The following is a 19,885-nucleotide window of genomic DNA, read 5'->3' as shown; positions in this document are numbered from 1 at the left end:
ATAGTATGCGAGGAAGTTACGATATTTTTAACTTACAAATTCAGTAAATAATGCTTTACGAATTTATTTAAAAGTTAATTGTAGTCAGACTTAATCAGTTATATTTCAAGAATTAGCATAAGTAGCTAAAATAAAGATAATTTTAATCAATTTAAAACGCAGAAAAATTTTATGCCACTCACCTCTAGATCAAATCATTTCACCTATGCTGATCCAAGCATTTCTTCTCATCAGCGAATTTTTATGCCGTTTATCATTTAAATTGTACTTGTACGAATACTTCTGCAGTTCATTTATCAGAAGCTCGTCGGTCACTATAGAAGAAAAACTCATTGTTTCTTGATACAAAGTGGGAATTGATTTCCAAAGCTACAGTAGTCAGCGGGTAAGTAAACAAACGTAACTGGTTTATGTAATCACATGACATCAGAAACTAACGTGCCAAGCGGAAAAAAGCTGAAGTTAAGTCAACTCGCGCAGTCTCCAGCCATCTGGAAAATACCACCCCTGAACTCGCTTCTGACTGGTTACAATGTGTTAGCGTGAACTGGCTCTAATAGTTAAGTTTAAATAAGCTTGTTATTCAGTATAAGATAAGTCTCCAAAAAAACTCAGCAGAACTGACTTAAGTCCATCATCATAAAAACAAGCATGCCCTTAAACTCTGTCAAAATTGTTACTATCTTTAAAGATTTTTAGCAACTGACACAAATTCTGCATCTGTACCATCATATAAGAAATTAACTAATTAGAAATACTTAAAAATAGCTCAGAGTTAAAAAGCTCAAAAATTATTCAACATGAAATTTCTGTAGTCTAAGAACTCATCACTGCATATACAAAATTGTATATAAAAGTAATGCACTAAGTTTTAAAAATTTTATAAATATTTGTAAACCCCCCCCCCCACAAAAAAAAAAAAAAAAAAAAAAAAAAAAAAAAAAAAAAAAAACACTGGTCTAAAAATTTTCTTAAAAAAAATTAACACTGAACAATGACCTTCAACAAGCTCCAACATTGTATGGCAATTTACAACAGTAATAACACATACAAAGAGTTGCTTTCAAGCTCAGAGATCTTGGTGGAAAATATTCATGAAAAATCATTTTCAGTTTAAGTATCATCACAGCATGACACCAGCTTTTGGTGACTTTAGAACATGCTTAATATATATAATATCTGAAAGATCAATTTTCCTTTACGAAAATACTTCAGTTTAAAAAAAAATTATGTTCAAATAAAGATCGATTATTATACTCATAAAATATTATACTTATGCATAAACTTCAGTTAGGAGCGAAAGACATATTAGAAACGTCAGCATCATTTTCAGCTGAACTATAATTTCATCACAAGCAATGCATAAACACTAATACAGAAAAAATAAGTTCTAAATATAACTATCAGATATTTGCTAAACAACACTTAGTTTAGAAACAAACTTTTACGAGTTTGTACGGAATGATAACATCAAAATGCATTAAACAATAAAAATGGTAATATGTTACAAGAAGAGTTCAGAAAAAAGGGAATACCCTGGAAAAAAATTAAGGCTCGTGAATTTAATATGGAATACGATCTCATATGTCTAGCGAACATGTATCACAATGGGTTTTCATGCTGGCAATCATATTATTAGCCACAGTTCAGAGAATGAAGCTCCTCTCTTCTAGCCATGCAGTCTTGAGGCCATTCACATATCTAGGAGGAAGATGTATCCATGCCAGCAGCTTTTCTAAGTCCCATAAGTTCTCTATTTGGTTAAGAGAAGGACATTTTGCTGACCCCGGTATTTGCTCAATGTCTTCACTTTCAAGGAATTCTACAACAAGGTTTGTTCCATGTGGAAGAGCATTATCATCCATATGCACATTCTGAAAAATCTTACACCCAAAGCTTCTGAGACTTCATCCTATATCCAGCCGGTCATAGACCCGCTGTTAAAAATGTGCAGGGGTAAACTGCTGTGTCACGAATTTTAAATTCTGCTTGTTATTTAATTTATTTTTATTTAAATTGTAAAAAGTGTATTTTTAACAGTCAAAGTCTTTAGCTATTTATTTTTCAACGGTTTGATTTTGTAACAAAGACAGGAAGCCTTTCTTTTGAACATTCTTTATAGAAAAGACTTCTTTCTCCATAGCTTTTATAATAGAAGGCAGTACAGTATGCACTGCAGGGGTTTTGTTTACTGGGTGGTAAAAGGAAGTTTTAATTGGAGTCTTGCATTCACTTCATTTTATGAATGCTGCAAGCTGTTAAATAAATTAGTTTCTTTTGGGCGGAAGGGTGTCTGTAAATTTTATCTTAAGGGGCAGTTTGATTCTTATCTCATGTTTTTTTCCACTTGTCAGCTGGGGGTCAAACTTTGGTTTCTCACACTTCTGGGTGACTGGCTGTTTCCAGCTGGTCAACAGTTCTTTGTACAACGTCTCTGCTTCGATTCGTTGGGGAGTGAAGTTTAATTTTATGCAGAATTTTTTGGCCTACAGTTTTTAGTGCGTTTAGAAACAGTTTTCTTTGGAGCTTGTAAGGGTTGTTTAAGTGAGACAGGCTTTAATTTTAGAGTGGTGAATTTTCTTTAAAAGACAATCTAGGGCGTTTGGCGTGCTGCCTACGCCAGCAGTTTGAGGCCGTGTTTCTCTCGGCTTTTGGTGATGAGAATTTTCGTAAGCACATTAACCCTTTCATGCGTGGTAATCGCGCCCTGAAATCACCAATTTTCAAATTCCCCCCTCTTCTTCCCGAAATATTTGAGCGAAAATCAATTGATTACTGACCTTTTACCTCTAAATAACACAAAATGACTGCAGAATCATACATGTTTTAGGTTTTAGTACTTCAAATCGGATGCCTTTTAAAACTCGTTTTCAATGAGACAAAGTAACTTCCTTTTATTTATATAAAAAACTTTGAATTTCAAAAGTTATTCATCGCAATGTGTCACAATGCTCTAGACCAGTGTTTCCCAACGTGGGACCCTGGGGCTCACGCCCCACAGGGGGGCAATTCGAAAAAGGACTACTAATCCAGAGTTTTAGGCCAAGGGACAAAGGATGTTCAAATTTCCAAATTTTCTTCAAGAAGTCGAAATTTTAATATTTATTCTCAAAAATAAAGAACAATGTAAGAGACGTATACGTAAAAAAAGTGTTTAAATTGCGATTCATTTTAAACATTTTATAAAGAATTTTCGCTGTAGACATGGACATTTAAATGCTTAAATATTTCTTCCTAAAGCCTATCATTCAAGATTCTTTCGTGAATATTTCAGTTTTTGAATATTAAAAATTATGTATATGCTAAGGGGAGCATAAGAATTTTAGAGAGGATTAGGTGGGGCAATAGCACGAAAAAAGTTGGGAAACATAGCTCTTTACAATCAGTCTGCTTGCTTCTCAAATAGGAAATTTTTTTTTTTTTTTTTTTACCCGGATATAGATAAGGGATTTTGAAACCACAGATTTATTTTATTACTAAACAATACACGCACCTGCCCAGTAAAAAGGTATTTCTTTTCCAGAGACTTTCCTCTGACCTCAACACACTTGCTCCCCAAGCTAGTATTGTGATTTTATAAATTATTTCCTGTGGTCTAAATTTAATGTAAATATACTTTGCTATAATTAAAAATAGAAATCGCTTAAAGTTTTATTTAAATTAAAAATATTTTGGGATGAAATATGAGTAAAATAAGTACGAATGGGAAACGAATGATCCGTACCATAGCCCATAAGACCAACCCCCCCCCATTTACATAAAAAACCACAAATTTCATGTGCCAAATAAAAAGAAACTAAACAACACTGGACATATACCAGTGAAATTTAGATCCAGGCAGTGTACATTTTGTAGCACAAGGAAGAAACCTCATAGAAGATACATGTGCGAAACATGCAATGTGGGTCTATGCGGCGCGCAATGAATTGGAAGTTGATCTGTCAGCATTATCCTTATCTTCAGGGCAGATGTTTTTATTTTATTTGTATAATATAATATATAATTCCTTACTAAATGTAGTACTTCATCTTGATGTACTCCGTCTTTGATATGATTTAAATCAAATTCCTCGTCATTATAATTCGCTTCCGATAGTGAAGAAAGTGACACAGAGGTTATTGAAAACGAAAAAATTTCGATTGACAAATTAGTTGGTATTCTCAACGCAGCAAATATAGGACTTAAACAGCGGAGCTTTGTAACTGAACAAGAAATTATGTCTGTTTATAGAATTAAAGAGAAAGTATTATCACAAAAAACGAAGCAACTTAAACAACTTACATTGAAAGAATGTTTAATAATGTAAACAAATAAGTATTAAGCTTTTTTTTTTTTTTTAAATTTTGATACCCTTTAGATCACAATTGTTCTTTATTTCATAAATTACAGTTTCATATTTTTAATTTTATAATTTCTGCATGCCATCTTACCAGATTTAAACTGATGATCTATAATCCGGAATTGCCAAAGTCCCGAAGAGTCTGGATTAACGAATTTTGACTGTATAAGTTTCTACCTCCTAATATCCGGCATCTGTTGTGCCTGTAATAATGGAAGCTTTAAAAAAGTTTTCTCATTAGAAAAATGGTATTCGCTCCTTTTTCCTGATTGACACTACAGATTTCAAAAAAGTTGTCTCCCATCTTAAGAGTGAAATTTTTTTAATTATTTCTCTCATTTTATTAATTTATTCCACTAATTTCATGGTGGCCTAGTTATATAATCATCTTTCTCTCTATATATACTATGTAAGAAAAATAAAGAATTATGTAAAAGATTAAATTAGCAGCATAAAGTAATTTCCCTTCTCAATTCTAAAAATAGTAACCTATCTCTGCACTGTGTCATTTCGAGACTATTATATGTCATACGACTTACATAATTCTGGTGATGTAAATTGAACTAAAACTCAAGTAGCCAATAATAATTTTACAGCAATATTAACTAGCCAACCAAATTTCGAGAACCAAAACTAACTCAGTCTGACTTGAGATTTCATCCTGAACATAACACACTTGCTTTCCACACTTTGGTCTAGCTACACTGCTGTCCGTCTGCTTCTTTTTTTGCTACAAATATATAAAAAATGTAAGCCTTTTGGAACAGGCACATTTAATGTGCCAATTTGTGTGTAGTCGTAAGATGTTGCTGAAAATAGAACTGAAGATTTAATCTGCATTCGCCTCCAATTTCCTGGTCATTGCTTCTGAGTTTGAATCTATTTATTCTGCTCTTCAGTTACTTCCGACTTTGTTTTTATTACATATATATATTTTAAGGAGTGATTTGAAATTTTAAGTAAATGACCTGTTATTTTGAAGGATTAAAGATTGTTCCACCAGCTTAATTTGTGAGCTAGAGAATGTTAAAAATAAAAAGGGTAAACTTATAATTAACGCGAGTATGAACTTTGGTATGACGTGTTATTTTTCATCTTTAAGGTTAATTTTGCAGATTACTGATAAGTTTATCCTACTGTCACTTTTTGTAAGATTTATGTCTCATTCAAGCCCTAAAGAAGAACTTTTAAGATTATTGCCACTCAAAGGTCAGATGCGTGGAGAAGATATCGCCAATGCTGTAATTGAGTGTATGGACAAGCATCATATTCCCTTCGATAAAATCGTGCCGACTTCAACAGATGCGGCCAAAAATATGACTGGCGTAAGAAAAGGGGTTCTTGCTACGTAGCGTATTTGGAAACTAAGTATTGTTTCATTCTAGCGCCGTCGCAGCGCTGTGGTAGGCGTATCGCGCATGCGCATTAGCCTTTCTTGTTCACTGACTTTCAATTGTCGCCATTTTGGTTGCTCTATGTTGTGTTTTCAGTTTGCTGTGCACTGGTGAGAAAGTGGGTAAGAATGTTTAATGCAGGTCGAACAAATGTCTCGGATGCCGAGGCTCGGAGTGGTCGGCCTTCTGTTGTCACCGATGATTTGGTAAGGAAAGTCGATGAAGCAATTCATGAGAACAGACGCTTCACAATGAGAACTCTTTCAGAGGCATTTCCACAAATTTCACGTACCGTTTTGTTCGAAATTGAGTCTGACCGCTTGAATTATCGCAAACTGTTTTCCCGATGGGTTCCAAAAATGCTCACTGATGTTCACAAAACAAAGCGACTTGGTAGTGCCCTGACCTTTCTCACGCGGTACAGTGATGAGGGAGAAAACTTTTTAAAACAAATTGTGACAGGTGATGAAACTTGGGTGTGTCATTTCACACCAGAATCGAACCAACAATCGATGGAGTGGAGACACACTCATTCTCTGAAAAAACAAAAGTTCAAAGTGACAATGTCATCACAAAAAATCATGTGCACTGTCTTCTGGGATAGGAAAGGCGTTTTGCTTACTGAATTTCTTCCCAGAGGTGAAACCATTAATGCGGCACGATATTGTGAGACTTTAACAAAACTAACGCGTGCCATTCAAAACAAACGAAGAGGAATGCTCAGTAAAGGAATTGTGTTGCTCCATGACAATGCTTGGCCTCAAACTGCTGGTGTCACTCAATCGTTAATTCGACAGTTTCATTGGGAGCAGTTCGATCACCCGCCATACAGCCCGGACTTGGCGCCGTCCAACTATCACTTGTTCCTGCACATGAAGCGCGAGCTTGGTAGCAAGCGCTTTGGATCTGATGATGACATGAGAAATGCTGTGGAGTCGTGGTTATCGAAACTGGCGGGAAGTTTCTTCGACGATGGTATACAAAAACTGGTCACCCGCTATGACAAGTGTTTGATCATTGGCAGAAACTATGTTGAAAAATAGTTTAAGACATGTATTTTCACGTAAAAATAAAATTGAATTCGAAAAAATTGTTTTACTATTTTTTTTTTAAACGGTACTTAGTTTCCGAATACGACTTGTACTTTGAAAGAAATTTGTAAAGTTATGGAATTAGTGATTACCATTATCAACTCCATTTTAACTAAAGCTCTTAATCATCGCGAATTCAAAGAATTTTTATTTGAAATGGAGAGTGAGTACGCTGATCTTCTGCTTCATAAAAAAGGTACGTTGGTTATCAAGAGGGAATGTTCGCGTCCCTTTTTCCGGAAATTAAAGCATTTCTCCTTGAGAAGGGCGTTTACTATCCAGAACTAACAGATGATCAGTGGATTCAAAACGTTTATTTCATGGTAGATGTTATGTCTCATCTAAATCAGCTTAATCGTAAACTACAAGGGAAAGGAAACTTAATTTTTTTCGATGTTAGAAGAAGTAATAACATTCGAAAACAAATTACCCATTTTTCCACAGAAGTTTGAAAGGGAAACATTGTTTTACTTTCCGAGTCTGCTGAAGCATCGCCAAGAAAATAATTCTTCTATTGATAAACACCATTTTAAAACAATAATTTTAAATATGAGGGAAGCATCTCTCAGGAATTTAAAAACAGCAGAGCAACTTTAGCATTTGTCAAAAATCCTCTTAATGCTACGATAACCAAGTTGAAATTTCCTTTTCTTGAAATTGACATTGGTAACTTTGAAATACAATTGCTGGATTTAAAAAACAAGGAGATATGGCACTCTAAATTTGAACGTCTTTGTGTTGAATTGGAAATATTGGAGAAGAAAAAATGTGATCTTAGTTCATAACACAAGTGGTCCGCTTTGAATGACCTGGAGAAGGAAGACATGATCATTTTCAACGCTTGGAATAGTATTCCTGACACGATCAGCTGAAAAAGCTTGTGTTTGCTGTTCTTTCCCTCTTCGGTTCTACATATATATGCGAACAATCTTTTTCAAGCATGAACATTATCAAGAATTAAACTGAGAAGTCGTCTTATTGATGAGAACTTGGAATCATGCCTAAAATTAAAAACAACATACAAACCTGACTTACTCAAACTTTCCAAGGAGATGCAAGCACATTGTTTGCATTAATAAATATTTATTAAGTATTAAAATTTAGTTTTATTTAGTGTAATAAACGTTTGCCGACCACTGCACTAGCCAATTGTTTATAATTATTTGAATGTTGCTTTTGAATAAACTGTAATGCTTTTTTAGGTGCCAAGAATGTATTTAAACATTTTTGAATCTTTTTTTAGAGGAACCGTTTGATGATATTATGAATATTTGTTCTCTGGTGTTTATGAGGTTTTTGAATTAATGAAAACGATCTTAGTTGCTCTTGAGTTAATTTAGTAAATGACTGAATATGTAGTGTAAGTGAATTGAAGTAATGTTTTTGTTTGAGAGATACCATACTATTTTTACCTGAGCACCAGCAGGCTTATTAGTCTATTTTTTCAGGTGAAATTTTATTAAATGTGAATTTGCATTGATTGAGTTAATTGATTCTAAGAAATAATTTATTGATTTTATGTAAAGTGGGTTAAGACAAATCACACCATTCCTCTCCACCTTAGGATTTAAGACTACAGATTATTTTTTGAGCAAGATTTATTTTTCTTTTAGTTTTTGTCCATCACCTAAAAAAGTTAAGTCGGGCACTTAAAGCTTTAATAATCTTTTACAACGCTTTAACTTCCGTGATTTAACAAAACCATCAATTATTACTCATATACCCCACACCAGGATTAGGAGAAAGTAATGTCGAATGAACATTTCGTGTTCTTGACTCCCTACAGATATAAACTTGTTTAGAATGAATAAACTGAAACAGCAACTGTAATACTGTGTGTATACTAGTTATAGGCAGTAAATTTGCTAAACATTGGTAGTACAATGTCCAGAATAGGAGATTTCTCTATATGCAACATGAATATATGACAGTTTCCTTTAGAAAAATACTCCACAAAAGCATACCTTTCCCTTAAAATCAACCTAACTGTATTATTCTTAGCCTATCTTTCACATCAGAACCAGGGCTGTGGAGTCAGAATCGGGTATATTTTGGGGTAAAAGGAGTCAGAGCTGGAGTCGCTAAAAACAGGTCGACTCCGACTCCAGTTTGAATTTGAAATGAATTGAAAAAAAAATTAATGACACACTAAGTTATTATTTTTATTTATGGACTTTTATACATTAATAAATAATTATTTTCTGTTTTATTGACATATTAATAAAGAAATATAAGGGAGGAGGATGGATGTGATATATGCCATTAGTGATTAAACTGATTCATTTAATTACAAATCTCACTGGCAAATTTAGGAAAGCAGCAACAGTAGCAAGAACTCCTAACATTGATGCCATTTTTAGGAAGCGAGCAGGAAAAAGAGCAATTACTGATCACGCAACGCAATAAGAAAGTATACATATTTGATGATAAAGAGGTTTTTAGAATTAAGAACTTTTCTAGGACATAAAAATAACTCTAATGCTTCACTAACAGAAAAATAGTGGAATGCTCTTGCAGATTTGGAAACTCTTTCTGTACCATATATAGCCACAAAAAAAGCTGCAATCTGAAGAATTGACAGGAGGCGAGAATGGAATGTTTGTTTTTCTGAAATGGAGGGTTTATTGCAGAAGGAATAATTTCTTCAATGAAGAAAAGAGAAACTAGTTTGCTAGACACTGAGATCTTGCTGGGTTCAATATATGGAGATCCAAAACACCGAATGTTCTTGGATGACAAACAAATTAAAAAGGCAAAGAAAGTCATCTATGAACTTTCATTAAAAATGAAATTATTCTCAGAACAATTGGAGAATTCGAATCAAAACAGTCAAACTGCAGACATTGGAATTGAGTCTCTATCGTCCTTTTCCAGTGATGAATTAGATTTTGAGAAATATTGAAAAGGCTAAGGCAAAGCGAACGAAAATAAAGAAACAACAGCCTTTAGATATAAAAATGAAAAAATACAAACAAGATTTCTGCATGGCCTTTGAGGAAATGGCCATGCAGAAATTGCACTTGCAAGACACCTCTTTCAGAACTCAGAAAAATCTATCCTGAAAAGTTAAAAGAAGTAGCCCTAACAATAGAAGCTCTGAAGTTTATCAAATCAGATCTATGGCCCTCCAACAAAGGAGATCTTGCTGAAGCTGTACAGTTTCTTAGAAATAACTAATACCAGTTTTTCAATTTCATAATAAATGCTAATTAATATAAATAATTTGCTATGAAATCAATTTTTTTTTTCTGCAACATCCATTACTTCTTTTATATTAAAAAAAATAAGCTGTAACCCATGTGTTATATGTTTATATATATATATGAGGGAGTCAGAGTCGAGTAGAAGTCATTAAAATTCCAGGAGTCAGTTCTTTTCCTTATCGACTACTCAGCTCTGATCTTAACTCCAGGGAGGAATTTCATAAGTTCAGGAAGATGAAGTCAGTCTTCTTTTAGCTGTTAGGTATTTAGTTTGTTTATGAATGTAAAAACTATTCAAAATTTAAGTTTCACATTTTTGCCACAAATAAACTGTTACAATGTGAAAAATCATACGGTACTTATGCATGAGGAGTTCAAATACTCAGCTTGGGATTGCCACGTGAACGGACAACACACAACGGCATTTGAGAGATGTTACCAAACAGACAACATAATCTGGTGTGTGTAAGAGAGAAATATTTATATTTTAGCTGCATCTGGTAAGAATATTTTCATGCATAAATGAGGTGTTCAGCCAGATATAACTCCAAGCTATTCTTTATTCATCAGCTATACCATGTTTTACGACATCCACAATATTAATATTTTTTCTAAAATCCTGTTTCTTTTTAAATTTGGCTTTGTAAGGATTCTTATGTATAAAGACACATTAGATAAATTTATGTCATTACTGAGGCTCTGGAGGTCTATAGTTACTGGTTGGTTAAGTACTTGGTAACTGCTCAAATACTTGACGGGGGGGGGGGGGGAAGAAAAAGAAAGGTGATGCGAGGATTTGGAGCTGCAGCAGATGACTGCATCCCTAAAACCTGCACACTTCAAGGATCAGCTGTAATACATCAGAATTTCAAGTTCTCATACACTTGAACCAATTATATTACTGTTCATTGCTTTAGATAGTAAAAACTATATTATTATGTTCTGCATACTTTACAAAGTGGAAAACAGTAACAGTTAAGTGTAAATAAGCTTGCTTTTCAGTATATATCTCCAAAAGAATTCAGTATCAGAGACTTAAGTCAATCATCATAAAAACAAGTATGCCCTCAAACTTGTTACGTTCTTTAAAGATTTCAGCAACTGACACAAATTCTGCATCTGTACTATCACATAAAAAATTAACTAATTAGAAACACTTAAAAATAGCTCAGAGTTAAAAAGCTCAAAAATTATTCAACATGAAATTTCTGTAGTCTAAGAACTCATCACTGCATATACAAAATTGTATATAAAAGTAATGCATTAAGTTTTAAAAATTTTATAAATATTTGTAACACACACACACACACAAAAAAAAAAAAAAAAAAAAAAGCACTGGTCTAAAAATATTTTTAAAAGTAATTAACACTGAACATACCTTCAACACTGTATGGCAATTTACAATAGTAATAACACATACAAAGAATTGCTTTTATGCTCAGAGATCTTGGTGGAAAATATTCATGAAAAATCATTTTCAGTTTAAGTATCATCACAGCATGACACCAGCTTTTAGTGACTTTAGAACATGCTTAACTCCTTCACATCTAATCCGCCCCACAGGGCCCTACATTGAAACAACCAGAACCGCCCGAAAACAGCTGTAATCTTGTTTTCTTCCTTTCCCAGTAGCAGGTGCAGTTTCCCCAAATGCATTGTATCAGTTTACTGCAGACAGCTTGTCCTAAGATGTTTATCTTTTGGTTGATCGAGACATTTTGTTGTTGATTCTTTTGGGGTACAGTGTGCTTTTAAGCTTTAAACAGCAAAAATCTCAGTCATGATCATAACAAAGCCAGAAAGGCTTTTTGGTCTGACCTTCAGAATAGTTTTATACAGAACGGGATCAAAGGCTAATGGAATCTTTGTTAGAAAGTACAAAGGATGTCACTGGAAATCTTCTCACCTATTTTCTGTGTTAATGGACGGGGAGGGGGAGGAAATTGCTGTGAAACTGGAAAACTACTTCGGGCGGTTCAGTATTTTAAGGATACAAGTTAGCGAAGGGTCTGGATTTCAAAGCGTTAATATACATAATATTTGAAAGATCAATTTCCTTCATGAAAATACTTCAGTTTATAATTTTTTTTTTTTTGTTCAAATAAAGACCAAGATCCAATTATTATACTTATGCATAAACTTCAGTTAGGAGCGAAAGACACACTAGAAACGTCAGCATCATTTTCAGCTGAACTATAATTTCATTACAAGTAATGCATAAACATGTGTGAAAAAATTTCGTTCAAATTATAACTGTTCTGAGCATGGGAAAAGTATATCATTTAATTCCATTCACAATGAAATGTTTAACTCTTTCGCGACGAGTTTTTTTTTTTTTTTTTTAACAACAGAACAATTTTGATAACATAAACTATGAGTACGGCACTCTAGAATGCTAAAAATTAAGAGGTTATATTTTTAGAAAAATTTTGAACACTGATTTAGGACCGGGACATATATGTCCCATCAGTCCTGACCGCTGGGACATACGTGTCCCAGTAGTCTTCAATGAATAATTTTGTAAAGAAAACCAATGATTTTCCAGTCATAAACATTTAATTACGAATGGTATGGTTTGAAACAATCAATGCACAATGCGACATTACACATCGTGCACATTATTTTAGTGTGCGATTCCTTCTTTTGATGTGCACATTTACGGCACCGCCGTCGGGTTTTTGTTGTTACTGGCAGATGGTCACCAACATTGAGTAAGCTTCGTGATGTTTTGGATGGGCATCCAGTTCCTCTACGGCGATGAGCTTTCTGGACGCCATCAAGGCTTCTGCAAGAGGTGCAATGAAATCAAGAAGTGGGGTTTTTCAATGTTTGAGTTCGCAGTACGCAATCCATGACTTGACCACTGTGCTCATCAACAGGTGAAAAAAAGACCACTTGCAAGATTTTCAATCTAATTCATAGACATTTGCCATTTGATCTGCAAGGTCTACACCTCCCATGATTTTGTTGTAGAATTCGATTGCCACAGGGCACTCAAATTCTTCTTTGCTTCCATCTTTCATGGTGCGATTTACTTTCGTGTATTTAGCTTCATGGCAATTACTTAGCACCATCACTTCCTTTGAATCAAGTCACCTTGCACATAATGTTCCATTTTTAGTTATGAGAAACTCAGCCTCACCCCTTTTGGTTAGTTTTTGTTGCAAAATTAGGAACATCTTTGCGTGTCTTGATGCATGTATCAACAGCAGGAAATTTCAGGGTTTCCATCAGGGGGACACTTGTAAAAAATCGGTCAAACGCAAGCATCACGTCTTTACCTTGGATTGTCTCCGTTAGCCTTGATAGTACCCGTTCCCCGAGTGTGCCTTGAACTTCACCCGTTTCTTTTCCGGAATAAATGTTCATGTCATATACATATCCCGGTTTTGAATCACATCGCCACCAGATTTTTATCCCTCTTTTCACAGGTTTCATCGGCATATATTGTTTGAGGGATGAACGTCCCTTGAATGTCGCCATTGATTCATCAATAGCTTGATATGAGCTTTCGCTTCGGCACTGTTTGAAAGTTTGTTTCAGGCACAAAACAACCTCGTCAATATATGTTTTACTTGCATTTTCTGGCTTTTCTGGTGCAGCAAAATATAGTTTCGACAGCAACGTTTTACATGTCTCTTGAAATAGCATTTTTTATTGCTACGTTTCCCAAAGAAGGATTAAATGACCAATAATGAGAGAATTTCGGTACCTTATTGTAAGACATGACAAGCATGCATCCAAGGACAAGCAAATTTCAGAGGGGTCTGTAGGGTGAATTGTTTGTCCTAACCTTTCGAGTCATTGGTTTGTGCATTGAGAGATCCAAATCGTAAGACTTTTTGGAAATATCTTGAGAAATACGTCCAATTCGGTAGCTGAACGATTTAATTTGAATAACAAACTAGGCGATGACTCTGCTGGAATTGTCATTCAAGGTTGGAAAGTTGAATCTGCATGAAACCATAAGATTGGTTTGCAGCCTGAAGCATTAGCTGATGGTATCTCATCAGCTGATGAAAGTGATGCCGTACCAGTATCACTTAAAAGCATCGCTGTTCTTTGTATTTTGGGGAATGGTATCATGATCGATATCCATTTCACACACGTCTGAATCGGATGAGTACTGCAAATTGTGTGTTGGATCTTGAAAATCGGGATCATCTATTTCATCATCCAAATCAGCATCTTCGTCATCTAACTCTTCTAAAATTTTTTTGATTTCTTCATTAGTAAGTCCCCGGCGTCGAGTCATTTTAGATTGAATTAATATGTGCCTAAATTTAAAATAATAAGCAACTATTTCAAAAGTAACCAAAAAATATAATATCTAGAGAAATGATCACATAGGACTGTTGGGACAATGTGTTCCCACTATCCAAGACGAGAGGTAACATATGTCTCGATAATAAAAACGGAAGTAAAACTTTGCCACTTACCAGTTTATTAGAGGTAATCCGCTTCGTGAGTAACTTATCTGGCCTTAGATTTATGAATAAATCAAAATTTAATCGAAAATAGGCGGTATTTTCCAAAACTAAACTATTTACGTTCGTAGAGTACAGAATGAGCTGTTACAACACTTCAAAAACGCGGGAATTGCATTATGTACGGTAGTGCCATCTATGTTCTATGAATGAAAATACCTTAAAAAATATTAGCAGGACTGGTGGGAAAGTCTCCCATTAGACAGAGAAGCACTTCTATCCCAAGAGTATTTTTTTAAATTTGCTTGTGACGTATGTGTCCGGTTAGGTGTGAAAGGGTTAAGCTATTGATCTTAATGGCAAGTCACTGCCTTCAGGATTGCATGAGAAGAACCAGTCGAAGCCTCCTCCTCTCATTTCTTCCTTTATCACAAAAAAGAACAGATTAAATCAAAATTTTGCTATCCTCCAGAAATACTGCCTCGCACAAAAATGCAAATATTTCTTGAAAGGTCAATCCCAAAACAGAATTTTAATTCAATAATTGTTTTTACATATATCAAAAATTCAACTAATGTAACACTTCAAGAAAGGGTAATGGAAAATATTCAGTCATAATCAATATACCATCAAAATCCTTCCCAAATAGAAGAGTGATAGGGTGGCACTCTGCATATTTATAGTACTTTTGGAAGGAGCATGGGACGGGAAACTTTAAAAATGAAATCCACTGGTTTTTAGAATTTTCTCTGTTATATTCTAATTTCTATAATTTTTGACAGAATATTTCTTATATTTAAATAATTTTTTCTTGTACTCGTGTTTTGAAATTTGACCATCATGTATACTGTATTACATTATGTGCCACGTGTTTTGTTTAATCATGCTGTTTTATTATTTTAAATATTTAAAAGCAGCATTCATGTTATAAGACAACATGCACCGTCGAAAGTAAAAAAAAAAAAAAAAAAAAAAAAAAAAAAAAAAAAAGGCACAAACGTAGCTCAGACACTTGTTATAATCATTATCATCATACGAACGAGACAAAATCACATCATTGCTAATTTATGTTTTTATTGGAAGACATTTTAAGACTGCAAACTTCTGAATTTTCATTACTTTACCAAAATGATTACAAGGAAGTCACCCAGAAATTCTTATGGTTTAACATAAATTGATTTAATTAAGTTTAATATTTCAGTTTTCAAAATATGAAGTTATAGTGGACATCTGGCTCATATCATATATACATTAGAAGAATGCATATATGTAATAGTATTTGAAACTGCAATCCTTACCAGATTAAAATTAAAAGAAATAAATAGTATATGCAATAGATGAATAAGTGATAAAATTAACTGCATATGGGGGAAAAAGAATTAGCGAAGTAATATTAAACCGATTCTAAGAAAATTATTTAAATTTAACAAGCAGTTAATATTATTGCAATGCTATATCCACCCAAATAAGGCAGTACAAAATTTGCCACTATATTAATGCTAAGCTCTCCTCCACCCCCAAATCTAAATGGAGGAAAAAGAATGCTATCATTTGATGTTGAATTACTTGCTTCACGAGTAAAATAAAAATTGTTTACAAAAACAATGTTTTGTTTCAAAGTTTCACTTCACAGCAAAAAGTGTGTACTGTGAAACAAAGGACTTCACAAGGCCTTTGTTTCAAAGTACCCACTTTTTGCTGTCCAAGTGCAAATGCCAAATGAAATAAAGCAATAACAACTCTCTACTTGATTTTCTGCTTTGCATAGAAAATGAGTAAAATAAAAAATATCACTTGTCTGCCTAACCAAGACTGAGCTTGAGTTCATAGCTAGTTTTTTAATTTTCAGCTTATGACCAGGTTTTAAGATTAATTTATCAGACTAACACCACTGTTTCAAAGGATCACCAAAATGTTTTTGCAAGAGATGTTTGATCATGTAATACAGTACAAAGTCAGAGATCAAGACTCCTCGGGACTTCAGTGATTCCGGATATTAGATCATCAGTTTAAAACTTGTAAGATGGCATGTAGAAATTTTAAAATTAAAAATATGAAATAGTGATTTATGAAATAATGAAGCATCTATGATTTAAAGGGTAACTAAATTTACCCCCCCCAAAGCTTAATATTTATTTGTTTACTTAAACTTTTCTTTCAATGTAAGTTGCTTTTTTGTGCTATTTTATATTTAATTCTGTAAACAGACATAATTTCTTATTTAGTTACAAAGTTTCATTGTTCATTTTCATCGAAATTTTTTCATTTAAATAACCTCTTTGACACTTTCTTCACTGTCAGTAGCGGTTTTTGGATCTAATATCATAACTACAGATTTCACTGTCCGTTAATGAACTGATAATTGGGGCATTGTCATCGCAATGGAACACCTTTGTCATACCATCTTCATTTATTACCGCAATTATGACAAGCACTTTTTAAAGTATCCGGAGAAACATACTCCCGTGATCTTGTGATGCTCCACAAAGCAGATTTTACGCTAAAATATTAAAAAAATTCTTGAATAGTCTTGCCATAGTTCAAGAAATTTAACACGGATTCTAAGAATTCTATTTTATATTCACATTTCAGCACGCACACTATTTCGATATCCATAGGCTGAATGATGGATGTACAATTTGGAAAAAGGAATAATACGGATACACTATCTTTCTCTAAAACGTTAAAAGGGAGTATGAGCCGAACAGTTGTTTACAATCAGGACAATTTTTGCGTCATCAGGTAAATAAACCCTATTGAAATGTTGCCAAGCCCCGGATATGAAATGATTTTCAAATCAATCATTCATAAACATTTGTGTGATCTGTGTCCTTTTATTTGCACGATATATAATGGGAAATTCTTTACTCCTTTAAATGCTCGAGGTTGTGTATTTTTTCGGATTATGAAAAGTTTACATTTGTGCGTTCCTGCAGCATTTGCGCATGCTAAAATTGTTAGTCTCGCACTGGAATCTTTGACACGAGTTGAAGCCTTTTCTATAGAGGATGGCAAGGTATTTTGTGATACATATTGCCACAAAAGACATCTTTCATTAGGGTTGTAAATTTGCTCTGGAGATAACTTTTAACTATTAATGAGTTCAATGAATTCATCTGCAAATAGTTCAGTAACTTCAGTATTAGCTGAAGCTTTTTTACCTGAAGTTCTTAATTGCCTTATACTACAGCGATTTTTAAATTTGGTTAACCAACCAGTCGAATGCGTGCACTCAGTTTTCAAGTTCATTTCTTGGTGAAATACTTTAGTTTGAGCCATTAGCATTTGACCTGTCAATGATGCGCCCTCGTTGCGATGGTCTTACACATTCAGTCATCACTTTGCCATGATATTCATTTTTAGCATAACGAACAATTTTTCTGTTATTCATTGCGAGTGGGGTGTTGGAATCCACAAAAAATGCTTTTGCTTTATAGATCCTGTTGCAGCTGCAGAATCAGAAACTCTTTTCGATATAATATAAAATTGAAACTTTAATTTTCATAAAATTCCCGTAATAAAAAGAGCATACAAAAAATAATTAAGCTCGCTCAAATCAGAAAGTTAAAGAACAGCGCAATCTCAATGACCCAAATTCCTTAGAATCCGTAAAGTATTATTTTAGCGTAGCTTAATAGTGACCGCTATACATTATTTGGCTATGTGTCATGAGATTGCCGACATAAAGACAAGTTGTTCCGCTAAATTTTGTCTTGCTTCTACCGCGCACCGAGACAATTAAGCCTGATTGTTTTAGTTTAGTTATTTATTATACTTACGTCTATTTCTTGCAGATACTTAAGGATTATCCGAGTCCTGAATAAATAAATTCCTATGTATACTACTCAAGACTTATCGACAGCCAGCTCTAAATATCTTGCTGACCGATGCAGTCAGTCTCTATGGGTCCTAAATTTTAGACGCCCCAAAATTTTGGATCCCAGTGCTTGCTCTAAATTCTAAAAATATTTTGATTCCTTAGTTTTGTTGCTCGGTACTTCTCTAAATTCCAAAAATCTTGTGTTCTCTAAATTCTGCCGCCCGGTGCAGCCATACGAGCTCTGGCGCTGGATTTATTTGAAAAACAAATTAGGTATTCTTAATTTAAATAGCACTAAATGTAATCTTTTGGTTTACGAGTATCATTAATAAAATCTATTTTTAGCATATGGAAAGAAATTTTTGTTAAATTTCTTGTTGTCAATATTTCTTAGTGCATTTAACCGAAATTTCTAAACACTGCCAAGCGTGACGTCAATATAAAAGGCTACCATATGCTTCAAATATAAAAATGCTTGGGCATCGCTGCACGAGTCATTACAAGTTGTCATATGTTGATAAACATGCGGTGATGAAAGCAAAATATAATAAAAGTAGTAATTCGCAACGTTAGTGTCAGGGGTACAAAACCTTAGTAAGTGCAAAATAAACGATTTTTCTATCTAGAATGATTCAGTTTGAGATGTATGTCAAGCAGATACGCAACAAAGGAGTCAAATTATTGATCACACAGATTTATGCTAAATTACTGTCTCTTTAATAGCGAGGTATTTATTTAGTGCAGAAGGGAAATTAAGAATCGGGACTCCCCGTTTTATTTATGCAGGGAAAAATCAAATGCGCATGCATAAAGCAAAAAAAAAAGTTGCTGGCGATTTTGAGGTCCGGATTTTAGATCACTCCGAATGTTGGATGTCCAAATCTCGGACTTTGTATTAGAACTACTATTATGTAATGTAACTTCAGTCAGGTTCTATAAAACAACGAGGAATAATGTTTAAATTTTCACTTTATGAAACTTCCAAATCTATAATTAATGTAAAAATGTAATTAAAAAAGAAAAGTTTTGCAGTGTCAAAAGTAACTCCAGAGGCAAAACTTGAGCTCATCAACCAAATGCAATTTTCTAGTACTTTTCATTTGTCATTATGGTTTGGTTTGGTTAGGTTTATTAGATTACGGCAAAGCACTCGAGGGCTATCTGCCTAGAGGGAGGAATACCTACGTTTTAAGGGAAACTGGCTCGTATACACGTTACACACGGGGAAAACCACGAAAACACCCATGCAGCCAGCCCGTTCGCGGGATTCGAACCTCGGACCAAACTACCAGTGTTCAGTGACGTTACCGCTCGGCCACTGGTGGGCCATTTCTCATTATGAATGAAATGATTTGCATCCAATAAGGTACTATTAACCCTTTCTGGCACAGTGTGCCCGTTTTGGGCCCACCTAAAAATTTCCCTCTGTACACAGAGAAAAATTTAATGAAAAAGGATTTATAGGTACTCTGAACCTTTTTTATACTACACGGCAGCACAACACAAAACAGTCCAAATATTTTAGCCATATTTAGTTTTTAAACACCTATTTTTTCAGATTTTTTTAAGTATATAAAAGGAATTGTTTGAAAAGAAATTTCGATGTTATTT

The 19,885-nt window shown here is 34.0% G+C and overlaps 1 long non-coding RNA gene and 4 other non-coding genes across 9 annotated transcripts in view; all 5 read right to left on the bottom strand.

Moving 5' to 3' along the window:
- The window catches only part of LOC118184189 (uncharacterized), a 32,961-nt gene that overhangs the window by 3,107 nt on the left and 9,969 nt on the right, over nucleotides 1-19,885 (bottom strand). Inside the window, exon 2 of one of the 5 annotated variants that reach the window (XR_015043787.1) lies at nucleotides 183-314. The exons of 2 other annotated variants lie outside the window; for them this stretch is intronic. This is a non-coding gene — a long non-coding RNA (uncharacterized LOC118184189). Of the gene's footprint in view, nucleotides 1-182; nucleotides 19,472-19,885 lie in introns of those variants that run through there. 2 more of the 5 variants (XR_015043786.1, XR_004757371.2) reach the window with 2 other exon arrangements.
- LOC118184194 (small nucleolar RNA SNORD36) lies at nucleotides 765-836 on the bottom strand. The gene has a single exon (XR_004757375.1). It is a non-coding gene; the product is annotated as a small nucleolar RNA SNORD36 (small nucleolar RNA).
- LOC118184197 (small nucleolar RNA snR60/Z15/Z230/Z193/J17) lies at nucleotides 1,279-1,362 on the bottom strand. Its single transcript, XR_004757378.1, has one exon. It is a non-coding gene; the product is annotated as a small nucleolar RNA snR60/Z15/Z230/Z193/J17 (small nucleolar RNA).
- On the bottom strand, nucleotides 11,191-11,262 carry LOC118184195 (small nucleolar RNA SNORD36). The gene has a single exon (XR_004757376.1). It is a non-coding gene; the product is annotated as a small nucleolar RNA SNORD36 (small nucleolar RNA).
- On the bottom strand, nucleotides 12,161-12,244 carry LOC118184198 (small nucleolar RNA snR60/Z15/Z230/Z193/J17). Its single transcript, XR_004757379.1, has one exon. It is a non-coding gene; the product is annotated as a small nucleolar RNA snR60/Z15/Z230/Z193/J17 (small nucleolar RNA).

Source organism: Stegodyphus dumicola, chromosome 1 (assembly GCF_044657685.1).
Source record: "Stegodyphus dumicola isolate Sdum_Otavi_A_Nest chromosome 1, ASM4465768v1".
Lineage (NCBI taxonomy): Eukaryota > Metazoa > Arthropoda > Arachnida > Araneae > Eresidae > Stegodyphus > Stegodyphus dumicola.
The sequence above is the reverse complement of the archived record's forward strand: the minus strand, read 5'-3'. Positions and strand labels throughout refer to the sequence as shown.